This window comes from Myripristis murdjan, chromosome 10 (genome assembly GCF_902150065.1).
Source record: "Myripristis murdjan chromosome 10, fMyrMur1.1, whole genome shotgun sequence".
In the NCBI taxonomy this organism is placed as follows: Eukaryota; Metazoa; Chordata; class Actinopteri; order Holocentriformes; family Holocentridae; genus Myripristis; species Myripristis murdjan.
In genome coordinates, this window is record NC_043989.1 from 22,992,395 (window position 1) to 23,005,869 (window position 13,475).

Genomic DNA, 13,475 nt, shown 5'->3' on the forward strand with positions numbered 1-13,475 from the left:
GAGGGAGAGGAGAGACAAATGCACAGGCTGTGCTGAACACACACACACACACACACACACACACACACACACACACACACACACACACACACACACACACACACACACAGGGAGTGAGTGAGAGAGAGAGAGAGAGAGAGAGAGAGAAACAGAATGTGGTATTTCCAAAGGTTATATTGATTGACAGAGAAGGCAGTAGCCAGGGAATAATGGCTGTTCAGATTGGATCTGCAGGGGGGCTAAGTGCTGACATTTTAACAGACAAAAGCTTGGCTCTCAAGCGCAACAAGTGTGGACATAAATACATACATTCATCCAGACATGAATGGACATGCATGCAAACTCTCCTCTTCTGCATGCACATGTACACACATTCACTCGAGCCACTTTCCACAGAGATTATAAGTAAGTGAGCAAGTAAAGTTTTATTTCAAAACCTAGCTAACAAAGTGCTTTACAAAAGGTCAAAAGGTTAAAAGTACAAAAGATGACAAAGAATCTAGAATAAAAGTAATGCAATAGGAATACAGAATAGTAAAAATGAATGAAGTTAAAGTTATTTCTGCCTCTCCCACCAACAAACCTAACATGTAAATTTCCACAGCCACAGAGTCCAGTGTGAAACTATCGCATCAATATGTCAAAATGAGATTATTTTAGCTTTGTAAAACACAGACTTGACTGTAAATGGAATCTGATTCACAAGAATAAGCATGCAGTTGTTATCTTATCTTGACTCATTCCATGGGAAAATAGGAAGACAGCGGGAAAAGCTGAAACATTTTTCAATTAATTAAGCATCCATGAATAATTGAGGCCAATGACTTTTTGAATTTACAAATTTCAAACACCAGCATTACTGTGTGTTGGTGAAAGCTCATCTCATCTAATGGGATTAGGAGCTCATTTTGGAGTTTTAAGGCATCGCCAGTTATCAGAGATAAGGCCACCTCCAAAGAACCAGAGCTGACTTTACACTGCCAAAAAGGTATATTTGTCTATGAAGTCAGGGGATCGCTCACTTCAGTATTAATTTCACTTGCTCTGTTATGGATCACAAAAAAGGGAAAAGACAAGAAAACGAATGACTTTCAGGATGATGAAGGGAGAGAAGAAAAATTTCTCTCTCTGTGTCCCCCCTCCTCCCCGCCCCCCCTCCGTAATGGCCTTTATGAATTATTTAATCTGTGTTAAACAAGATGTAAAGTTTAATTAACTCAGGCTGCCCCTACTGGGACAGGAAATTAAACTTTTCTACTACTTCCTCTTTTGTCTTCTCTTAGTCAAGCTCAGATACTCCACGGGGGTTGAGCCAAATCTCACTGAGGGATGAGACAGAGCACAAACAGCTCCTTGCGCTGCATCTTTCTTCTCACGTGAGGCAGCAAAGAGCGGAGTTCTCCACAGTCCAAAGTCACGCCAAAACAAAACAAAAACAACATTTTTTTCAGTGGGGACAAGAGAGTGTGGGAGGCCAGAAGAAAGCATTTGTGAAAATTGCATTGCACTTATCTTAAACTGGACCCAAAGCAATGCAAATGAGGGCATCAGGGAAACCAAAAACACTGAATGGATTCTAAATTGTTATTGGTCTGCAATGTCTACAGTGTTTACTTGTACTCAAGAGTAACCGGTTTTAATAATTGACATGTAAATTTCTCAGCTTAATAGCTTGCCATTTAGCCTGAAAGTTTTTCTGCAGGGATTTTTTACGGCAGTATAAAGCACACTGGGATGAAGGGAAAAAGATGACCAGGAATTGTCAGTGGTCACATTTAGGCTCACACTGTTGAGAGTACAATATAATGGTACTTCACTTAGATCACTAAGCCAAAGAAATGTAATGACTCTCTATTATCTAAAAAAAAAAAAAAAAAAAAATGCAATTAAGCAATATTCAGAGCACAAATATGTGGCTGATCATAAGACCAATGGGCCATTAGTGCTTATCACACTCACCACTCTGTTGTGCAGACTGACACATGATATGGACTTTGAAGGATTTTCAACCACTTGTCTAGATCTATTCCCACGGATCCTGTCCTCTATTTTACGTAAAGAAACAGGAGCCGCCTGCAATCAAATTACTCAATGCACAGTCTAATGTAGAAGCCATGGGATTACACAGTCATGTTCTGTGATTCTGTCATATCCAGCTCTTTTTGTTCAAGTAATACACCAGGTTTTTGGAAGACTAGCTCCCTGATGAGTTCACATTAATTAAGTGGTGTGGCCAGTGACACCTGAGTCATCCATATGTCCCTGGTAGATCATTCACTCAATTCGTCCTTGCTGGTTGAGAGATAGCAGGCAACTGAAGCGAGAAAATGAAACATGAGGCTGATATGGAGCTGAAATCATATGGCGCTCATCTTAAATGATGTGTGGCTAAGATGGCAGTTTTATGTATAACACTGGTGAAAATGTCCCTGTATCCATTGGTGGTGGGTGATGGGAAACTAAGCAGCTAAAAATAAAAGCACAACAGATTAACATGCAGCTGGTCATGTGGAATAAAGCTTTCTATATCATGTCTATTAAATGAATGTTACTTTGTTTTTAAAATGTATAAAATACATTCTAATCTAGATGGTGAAGAAAAAGGTTAGTCTGGAGCCTTGCATGATGCAAAAACTAGGTAGCTAGCCATTATCATCTGGTTGCCTTTTGACGTTCCATTAAGTGTAATTGTTCTTTTTCTATGCTTTTGTGCAGATATGGTTACAGACTATGGCTACAGACTCTCGTTCCACCTGACTACACTCAGATTTTGAGTGTAATTCATTTACCAAAAAGAGACCAAATTAAAAGTAAATAAAGTTAAAGATGAATTTGATTCATAGCAATGTTATTAATTTTGAGAATTTCTATACCTATCGTGATAATATTGTTATCATGAATTCTTTTGGCCACAATGACTGTGTAGTGGAAACCTAATATCATGACCGTCCTAGGCTCTATATAACAGTGGTATTGTGTGTTTGTGAGTGTAACTCTTGTTGCAGTGTGCACTTACATGTATGAATTACATTCAGGCAGTACAGAGGCCTAAGGTCCCTCACACACCAAGCTGACCATTGGCTGTCAGCCCTCATTGGGTTTTCTGTGTCTGCTGACTGCCTCTAGTTTGTTTGAAGAGTTGGGGGCTGACAGTGTGCACACCATAAGGGCTAACGCCGATTCAGCATATTCAGTGAGAGGCCAAGGCTGTTGGGGAGAGAGCGCTTTGCGACTGACAGTTCAGCCTAACCAAATCAAGTCACAAGAACTGAAATGGAAAACCAATTATGTTGCTATTGTGCTAATTAGCTGACAGGTAAGCTAGCCACCAAGAGTTAGTTGTGTTAAACAAACCCTCTTCACAAGCAACAGAGCCTCAGGCTGACAACACCAGAGCCAGTTATAACTTCTCACCAGACATACCCCTGGTTTACATAATAAAACCATTTCATTAGATGCAGGGTGGTGTCAAAATGACACAGTCACAGCTTTATTGTTCCATAATAGTGAGGCTTCCAGTAGAGATGTCAAGCTCCAAATGTAAGACTGAACCGTTTTCTGTCACCTCCTGTTTCAGAACAAGTTTGACTTTCAAAACTTAAGTCACATGACTAATGTCTTATTCTATGTGGCAAATACAGCGGCACAATCCTCTGAGAGTCTGATCTGCGATCTGTTTATCCAAATATAAATGTAAAATGGGTGCATCTTCCAGTGAGGCAATAAAGGACAGGATGTATATATGAATTATGTATTTTTCTGTGAAAATGAAGTCAAGAAAGTAAAATTTGTGCAGTAAAACATACAAGGACAAAGTAGAACTGGACTTTAGCAGCATGAATACCAGGCAGACCTTTCAGAGGGTGAAAACTCTCATCAGGTTCACCTCAAAAATTAGCACTCATACACCTACTGACCCCTCCTTGTTCACTAGAGACTTGAGAAGGTTTGACATTTGCAACTGCTCCACTGAGTGTGAGAGATTTGTTGGTAGCCTAATCACCCCTGAGCAGTCACACTGTCCTTTTCACAGAAGTGGACATCTACCATCAGCTCATGAGGTGTAAAGCAGGCCCCTGGCTCAGATGGAGCTCTTTCCTGTTCTCTATTCTATCTTTGGTGAGTCACTCCAGACTGCAACCATCCCCACCCTCTGGAAAACATCTACCATCATTCCTGTCCCCAAGAAACACTGATCCTCTGAACTCAATTACTACAGATCAGTAGTGCTCATTGCAAAATGCTTTGAGAAACTAGTAGTGAATGCCATCTTCTCAGCTGTCAGACCAAAGCTGGATTTCTACCAGTTTGCTTAGAAGGCCAAAAGAGGGACAGAAGATACTGTGTGCCTTCTTTACACTCAGACAAACTTGCCCTCCTCACAGACAGTGACTCAGTCACAGTCTACCAAGAATCTGTTGCCCACTTAACCCAGTGGTGCACAGACAGTCACCCACCTCCTAAACGTCACCAAGACAAATGAGCTCATCTTTGACATGCACAATAAACTCGCCACCCCTCATTGCCCCACCTCCATCAACAGCCAGTGGAGATGGTGGAGAGCTTTAAGTACCTCAGCATCATTCTGGACAATAAACTGAGCTTTGATCACCACATCACAGACATCCATAAACACTGCTGGCAAAGACACTTCTATTTGCAACCTTAGTGCTCTCTCAGTCAAACCACACCTTCTGCTCCCTCTGAATTAAAGTAGCATTGATACCATCCTACTCTACTGCACCGACTGCTTTTTCACCATGCTCACACTTACCAATAGAAACAAGCTCCTGGAAGTCACTAGTATAGCTTATAAAATAATTAATATCCCCACTGCCAACCTGCCAGCCCCCACTGACACTGCCACCACTTTCAGAGCACTGACCATAGCACGTAACCCCTGCCACCTCCTCAATGCATCCTGCACCCTCCACACATAACCTTGGCACACTGTTACAGTTGTTGTGATGTTTGCGTTTGTTTATAACCTGTTTTGAGTGTTATGTGGATATAGACTGTGAAGGAAAATTTCCTCTACTGAGAACAATAAAGAATGAATCAGAGTCTGAATCTGAAATAAAGAGTGGATACATCCTTGCGTGGTAATTGATGCATCTTTCATCTGATCTTCTTGAAAGCAACAAAGCAGAGGAGTTGCTTTTCTGTTTTCTGGCTCACAATAAAATTATTGTGAATCAAGCTATTGCACACTTACTGTGCATACTGTGTTTCGCTATTAAAAACGCAGAAAGGAAAATAAAGATTTGCATAAAATGTGTGAAATGAATTTCCTCATCCATTTTACTGTCCCACAGTAGAAAAAAATGCACTGTTTTTTGCTTTACTGTTGTTAAATATAAAAATGAAGGTACATGCATGAGGATGTATTCATATGCAACATTTTAAAACAACAAACACAACAAACAACGACTACTATCATCATATGCTGGAATGTCAGCTTCTGTCAGTAGACGGCAATGTTGAGGCAGGAGGTTTGAAATGTTTCACAACACTTTTGAAAGTGTTTCGAAACATTTCCATAGTTTTGTACTTGACATCTCTAGTTCATTACAGCCCACCCAGGCATGGAGAATTATTTCTTCCAGCAAGCATGCTGGCTATCAGTTGCAGTCTATCCGGTGTGTTCATGAACAACTTTTAGCAGGAGATGTGAGATGATCTGAATATCAGCCACGGTCAGTGCTCATTTTAGACACACAAGTAGGCTTAGTGTGTCCCAGGCTTTATAGCCCTGTATGTAAGAAATACAATATATATGCCAGGCAGCTGTAGAGAGCAAACAAGCATCAACCACTTGGATGACAAACCAGCAAAGAGCTCACTGATTTTCTAACTGTAGTGGCTGTAGTGGAAATCATTTAAATATTTCGTTCTGTAATTTTTTCGGTTACTGAAGCACTGCGCCTCCACAGCACTTTAGTTTAACAAGTTTGTAAATTATGTGTATTTTTACTCACTTCAGTCATTCATAACCGCCAAGCATACAGAAAGCACTTGCCCATTTGTTCATACAGAATATCCACTTTTCCCAGATGTTTTAGTGGGGAAACACAGGGGAGATTTTAAACCACATCAAAGAGGAGTCCAGCTCCTCACTGCAAGCAGAGGAAAATAATATTCAAGGCATTCATACAGAGTATTAAAAAGGTCTTTCCTCCCAGCTAATTAAATTTCTCAGGCTTGGTCTCCAGGTCCCGATAAACATAACAACACATTTAACGTATTAAGAAACACTCATTACTCGCTCTCCTCTGCTTTCCCCATTATCTTGCTCTGGCTTTCAAAGAGAAAGAGACAGACAGGAAAGGGAAAAGTTTTATCATTATGTGAGGAGGGAAGGGAGAAAAAGGGGGATGACATAAGAGAAGGAGGATGAGAAGGATGCTGCCAGTGTCTTGCGTTTTCATCCCATCTTATTTTTGGCAGCAGTAATTATTTTTCATTAGTGCTCATCACAGTCCTGTGACTCACAGCCCCTCAAAATCTTTCCTTCCCTCTCCTCCACTTGAATTCCTTCTTTTCCTGTCTTCCCTCCTTGCCCTGTCTCCTTTCCCCAGTCATCCTCCTTCACACCACCCTCCTCCTTCCCTCCTCCCCTGTCCCAGTGCCCGTGCAGCCACATTTAATTAACACATAACAAATTCCAAACTCTCATGTGGCAGGAAAAAATAACTAGTGGATAACAAAGCGGACATGCAGTGTCCACAAAGAGGAATCTACAAATAGCTCCCCATATTGGGACATGTTAGTTTATGCTTGTGTGGGAGTCCCCATGTTCAAATTATACAGAGGACCTATGCCAAGATGTTTTAAGTGAGATTGAACAATAAACAAGAGGCTATAGTCTAACTGGAACAAAAGGTGAAAAGGCAAATGTATGAATATAGCGATCCAAAAATGCAATCACAGCCACATATGGAGCCAACCATAGTGATAAATGGCACTGGATGTGAATACAATGTGATATAAGGGAGCTTTTCCATTAAATAGTAGCCTACCTGCTCTACTCGCCTCATCTATACACGCTTTTGTTACTTTTCTGGATTACGTTTTCCACTGCAGATGGTAACTCTTCACGGCAAAGCCCCGCCAGTCTGTTGTGGGCGTGTGGACTGGTTTTTCTTCCCTTCCTTATCAGACTCATCAAACCCCTTTGAAATGGCTGCTTCACATGAAAAATGTTAGTGTGTCTGTTTTTTTTTTTTTTTTTTTTTTTTTTAACATGGATAGATTATCAAATATGACACAAGTTTCATGAGTCTCACTTTTTGTAATTCCTGCAGCAGCAGCAACAAGCAGGGCCTTTCTACCTGCTTTGTTGTTTGTTTTGAGTGGAAGATGTATTGTATTATGTCTACCATGTGTGTATGTGTTATAATTTTGAGTGATGATGTTGGGGACCCCAGGAAGAGTAGCTGCTGATCTTTTCAGCAGCTAATGGGGATCTAAATAAACAAACAAACAAACCAGTGTGGCTTTGCTGTTCAGTTCTGACCAATCAGTGATCTGCAGTGTTTTAGTATTTACTACAGTCACCCCAACCTGACAGGCACTCTTTTTTGGGTCCAAACCCGACACAAGCCTGAGATTTTGCTTGTCCTTCATCGCTACATGACATTTACCACCTGAAATAGCCTATGTGTTGCCTTCAGCGTCATCACGTAAACTCCAGCACTATACACAAAGTTGTCCAGAACAGACAGTAGGTCCATCATTTTTATTTATTTTACACTAGAGTTTCGCTAAAATTACAACCATGTGACCTGACATGAACCCAAACATAATTTTTCAATTTTTGTCTGAACCCAAACTGTACCTGATACTATCCCAAACTTTTCCTCAATGGAAAACCAAAAAAAGTCAGTAGAGTCAAGGTGAGTACAGTAGATACTATATAATGGAAAGGCACCTTAAAAGCAACTCTATAGCAGTTAAAATTTGCTCATGGTTGAACTGATGTACCTGTCCATGACATATGATCACACATTTTACTTTTTTTTCAAGATGTCTATTTTTTCCAAGATGTCTATGAGATCTGTGATTACTGTCATCTGATTCCATCCAAATGCACAAACTTATTTGACTGGATGTCTATAAGCCAACACCAGTGTTGCATATCATCTAAAGTGGACTGCAGCAGGGCCACACCTTCTTGTTCAACAAGCATGGCCAGCTGTGAGGCAAGGAGGAAGCATAAGGCACATTTTAATCTACTAATCATATGGTTAAAGTACAAAATTTGTGTTTAAACTGTTTAAAATAAGCATGAGATGTTATCTTAGGATTTTTTTTTTTCAAAAACATCCGTCCATTGGATTTGTCATAGGATCTGAATGTCCCTCGAAGGGAAATAGGGAAATGAAAGGGGAAATACTGTTTTGATTTATTATGACTGATCTGATTTGATTTTCTAATGATACAATCAGCTAATAATACATCCTATTAATTATGTGCAAAATCTTCAACCCAGGAGGCTCACCGCTTTCTGGAGATCCTTTCAGAAAATGAGGATATTATGTGTAGTGATCATCATTTTGTTAAAACAATACAAAATATGTATGCAATGTGGTTTAAAGCATCACTTAATTCGCTGATATGAGTTGTCCATTCATGTAGGTTTTTTTTTTTTTTTTTTTTTTTTTTTTTAAATAAGGTTTCTTAAGACTATTTATTGTCATATTTACTATTAAGTGGTTTCTTGTACTCAGATTCCCTGTGCAAGAATGGACAGAAAAAAATAACGCTCTTTTAAGTATTTCAATTGATTTTTTTTTTTTTTTTTTTTTTTTGCATTGCCAATGATTTATGAGTGAATTTAGAGTAGAAGTCCACCATTACAATATTTTTGTGTGTGTGTTTGGAACATAATTAGGTTCTGAACATGGAGTGAAAGTGATTAAAGTGGAATGGAGAGCCGATGGAATATAATGAGGAGGGAAGAGGGTGAAATGAGGATGCTTCTTAAAAAGTTGAGTTTCAAGCCTTCAGTGTTATGAGTGTAGAGCAATGTGGAGGGCAATAATACTGTTTTAACAACAAATGGCCATATTGGTGAACGGACAGCATCTGATTACATTCAAACGATAGCTGAATACAATCATAATAACACATGACATATCATCTCATGATGACTATGGCCCGTGAGCTGTGCTCCAGGTAATGATCCAAGCAATGCATGCAATATCATGAGACCACTGAGAGGTATCTAACAAGCAGCCTCACCACCTGTGAAGGACTCAGCTAGGCACATATACCTCCAGCACACGGCAAATTGTCCCTGAAAGCTCCGTTTCTATTCCATTAACTCCTCTTTCAGACCACCTGACACCCACACCGAGCAGAGATATTCATATTCATACTGAGTTAAACCCCTTTTGTGGTTACTGCCCTTATTACCTACATCTTGCCCCCTTTGAATGAAATTAATTTCCAGTAAAAGGCAAAGTCAAAGCTTTCATGTGGATTCCCCCTATCATTCAATTTCATCATAGAATGATATGATAAAAGAAGAAGGGGGGTGGAGGGATTGTGTGTGCTGCATAGCACACTTAGTTAGCCTTGAAATAGGTGTTGAAAGTATGGTAGAAATATTATTAAATGTAGAGGGGGGTTTGGAGTAGTATGTACAATACAAAATCAAATATCACAAATATTTTTGACAAACACATATGCTACATGCCACATCACAATACTGCAATATACAAAATCCCAGATGATATCAGGTCTCATGTCATGACACTGATAAATATTGATATATCATCCAGCCCTACATAGCAGTCTTTGTGAGGACTTCAGAATGTACTGATGTCAAACAATGATTTATCCCACCATTATTTCATTTTTAACTAAATAAATGTATTCAAACAGTAGGCGCAGCTGGGTTCAACAATAGTTTGACGTTCTAAAAAAAAAAAAAAAAAACTTTGACAACTCTTGAGTTAATTGAGAAGTTATGATGTAATGAAACAAACCCCTGAGCTAATAGAGCCATGATGATGCGACAGCACGTCTGGGAGAACAATGATGTTTTATCACATATCTAACTGCCGGTTGATTGTTGTGGAGTGTTGCAGGCTTTAACAGGTGTGCTACAAACCACAGTTACCTCACTGCATCAGTTATCTTTATCAGTGAAACATGGGTAATGATCCAATATGCATGGGACAGTGGACAGGGCTGTACAAATCAAGAGATGCCACTTATATTGGGAAAAAAAAAAAAAAAAAAAAAAAAAAAAAACACCTTCACAAACTGGAAAGGACAAGTCAACCTGTGAGAAAGAAAAAGAGAGAGATGCTGAAGAAGGGAGAACGCGTCAGTACAATACTACTGGCCTTAGTAATTGTGTGTGTGTGTGTGTGTGTGTGTGTGTGTTTGTGTGCGTATACTGTGCTGTATTTGTTTGCACATACTTTTGTAGCAATTTCATTAAATCTATGACAGGTGAGTATGCTTGCCAGACAATTAAAACACACCTGCACCAAATTATTTCCAGTGGCTGATCTCTACCAGTCCCCTGAGAGTTTAATGCACACTGTAAAGCATTTCCTTGGAGACACCTGTGGCTCCATAGAGACAGACACGAATCATCTGGCCATCATGGCTAAAACTACGCAACCAGACAATGTTTCTCTCTCTGACCTGTGCCCATTAAAATGTCACAAAGCATCACAAAGACAACACTCTTAATTTCCTGCTGGACTAGAACATATTCTTCAGTGCTGTGCTGCAATGGAACCCCAATTAAGAACCAGAAACAGTTAAAAATCTAGCTTCCTTGTTGCTGTCACAAAATACAACATGGCAGTGAAGAGTGTGCCAGTGAAGAGGGTGTCATTCTCGCTAGTAAGGATGAATGCAAACCCACAAATCCTGTGCCTGCTAGCATTCTTACAGGATGAATGAGTTTAACACTCTGGCTGTGTTACTTCAACATCACCATTAAACACAATGGAAGCGCTTTACCCAGATTAACCAAGCCTCGTCTGGCAGAAAAGACATATCTCAGTGCAACTTGTGGCCCGAGTCTGTCTCGTCTTATGGCAGCTCTCCCTTTCTCGTCACTGGGTTTAATGTCATTCGGGTTTTACATGGAGCTGAGACCCAGATGTAGAGGGAAAGAATGAGATAAAGTTGAGCGGGGAAGATAAAAGGTATAACGCCTAATTTGAAAGAGAGAGCGAAAGGCATCAGAGAGCGGCATCAGTACCAATTACACCCCCAGGCCTCATTTCCTCATCACAGAACTAATGAAGACGAATGTGTAGCTGGTGAATGTGTGACCATGCTTGATTGCACTTGTGTGTGTGTGTGTGTGTGTGTGTGTGTGTGTGTGTGTGTGTGTGTGTGTGTGTGTGTGTGTATGTGTTAACACTTACAAATCGTTTAAGTTTGTTTGCACACAGAACACATGACTTCATTTTTGCTCGCCCATGTCTGCATGCTATTATCAGATGAGTTAATTGCCAGGTTGTAAACCATTTTAATTCCAGTCTGTGGTGATTTGAACATCAGCACACACACATATATATGTACCTGTTGCTGTACTGTATAGCAAAGAAACAGTGAGTGACACATTCTCCTAATAAGCTACCATACAACATTATCCCTGAGGGGGGACATAACAGCAACATATTGGCAAACTATTAGATCATAACACAACACAAACAACAAAATGCCATCTCAGCCTCATGATTACAGTGTCATGGCTGTTGTGGCTGTTACTGGTCTGATGTTGCACTGTGTTTCAGAAAAACACCAAAGATGGGAGTTTCTAATTGAGATGTTTTACAATCTGACAATGAACTCACCCCATGAACTCACACGATGCATATGTTACCCAATATTATTTTAACCTGATGTACTAGATTGTTTGCTACACAGAGCTAGAGATGAGAGTTGCAGCTCTTTGACGTAACCCAGCTCTTATGGCGCCGTTCCTTTCGAAGAGCAGAAGCCAAAGTGCATCCCGATGCAACTGCGTTTTCAAGTTTGGCTCATTTTCTTTTATTTATTTTCTCCAAAAACGTTATCTACCTGCAAGTCTGACTGCACTATGCCATCTGGATTCTGGTAACACCTGCCCTTACTCTGCCTCTGACTGGCTAGTAATCGTTGACACACACTGCCTTGGTTGGTTTAGGTTGGTTAAGGTTAACGCGAACGCAACATCACCACGCAGATCCATCTGAGAAGTCGTCACTGGAAACTGCTTGGAAATGGTTAGCCACCTTTAAAAAATACTTGGCAGGCGATTGGATAAACCATCTGTCTATCACTGTCTATCAGTCTAATGAAGTCTGACAGCTAGCAAGCACGTCGGTGTAGCAACCTATGAATTCAGTGAATATTCAGTGAAGGAATACTCTCCAGTTCTGAAATACCTGATACTATAGCAGCATGGACACTAACCCCACTAGTCTCTTTAGGAAATGCAATTGTTGTCAGTCTGCCGCCAGGATGATAACTGGTCCAAAGCACTGTGATTTGGCCACAAGCGCACCACATCAAGCCTGGAAATGGATTGGATGGAATGATTGAATGGATTTGTACATGATTGTGATCTGGCGAATCCAGCTGCCTGGCAAATTAAACATTTTTTTTTTTGTTATCATAAATGATATGAATACATCTTACCTGATTATTTTACCTCAGAGTACATCCCTATATATGACTAAATGACTGTCATACAATGTAGACTTGTCAGCAGGCACAATGATGCACAAAATGGAGATTGTGTGAATCCCCTATAAATATCAGAGACTGGTCGGTGGACACCCCCCATTTCCTGAATTTGTCAATAAAACAAATTTGCCAAAATGCGTTGCTACCTCCAAAACTAATTTAATTTAAGGTATTCCCTCCTGGTGATTCTGTGCCTCGTGCATAAAGACATCAGTTTCCTCATGGGAGAAGCTTTTGTGGCAGATCCTCTCCAGATTGTTGTCTTCCATCACAAAATTGCCAAGAAAACAAGTGATTTAATTGGTCATGACTGATACCGGATCCTACCACATCTATTGTGATGCCACTCTATTTCCAACTGCGCTGCAGGTGTGCCACAGCCATGAAACACCAAACATCAGTCACCATGCCCTGGGTGACCGCACACTGCGTCACTCCCTGCACTTTGGCACTGACTCAGAAAACACAGAGCCCTTAGATGTTTGTCATTTTTGCAACAAGGCATATTTTACAGACAAAAAAGAGCAAAGCATAACCTTTTGCAAGATAAAGCTTCTAATGAGCAACTGGACTTCATCGAGGCTTTAGGAGAGATAACTGGCACTGTATGGATTTTATCGACTCAATCTGGTGTAATGAGCATACTTCTGGCAAAATAGAATTAAGCGTTGATTCAAAATTTTCAGCCATATTTATCACACTCATTTAGGTTTTCAAAAGGGGCCAAATTTCACTCTGCAAAGTAGCAACCATTGTAGCTAAGCTGATGT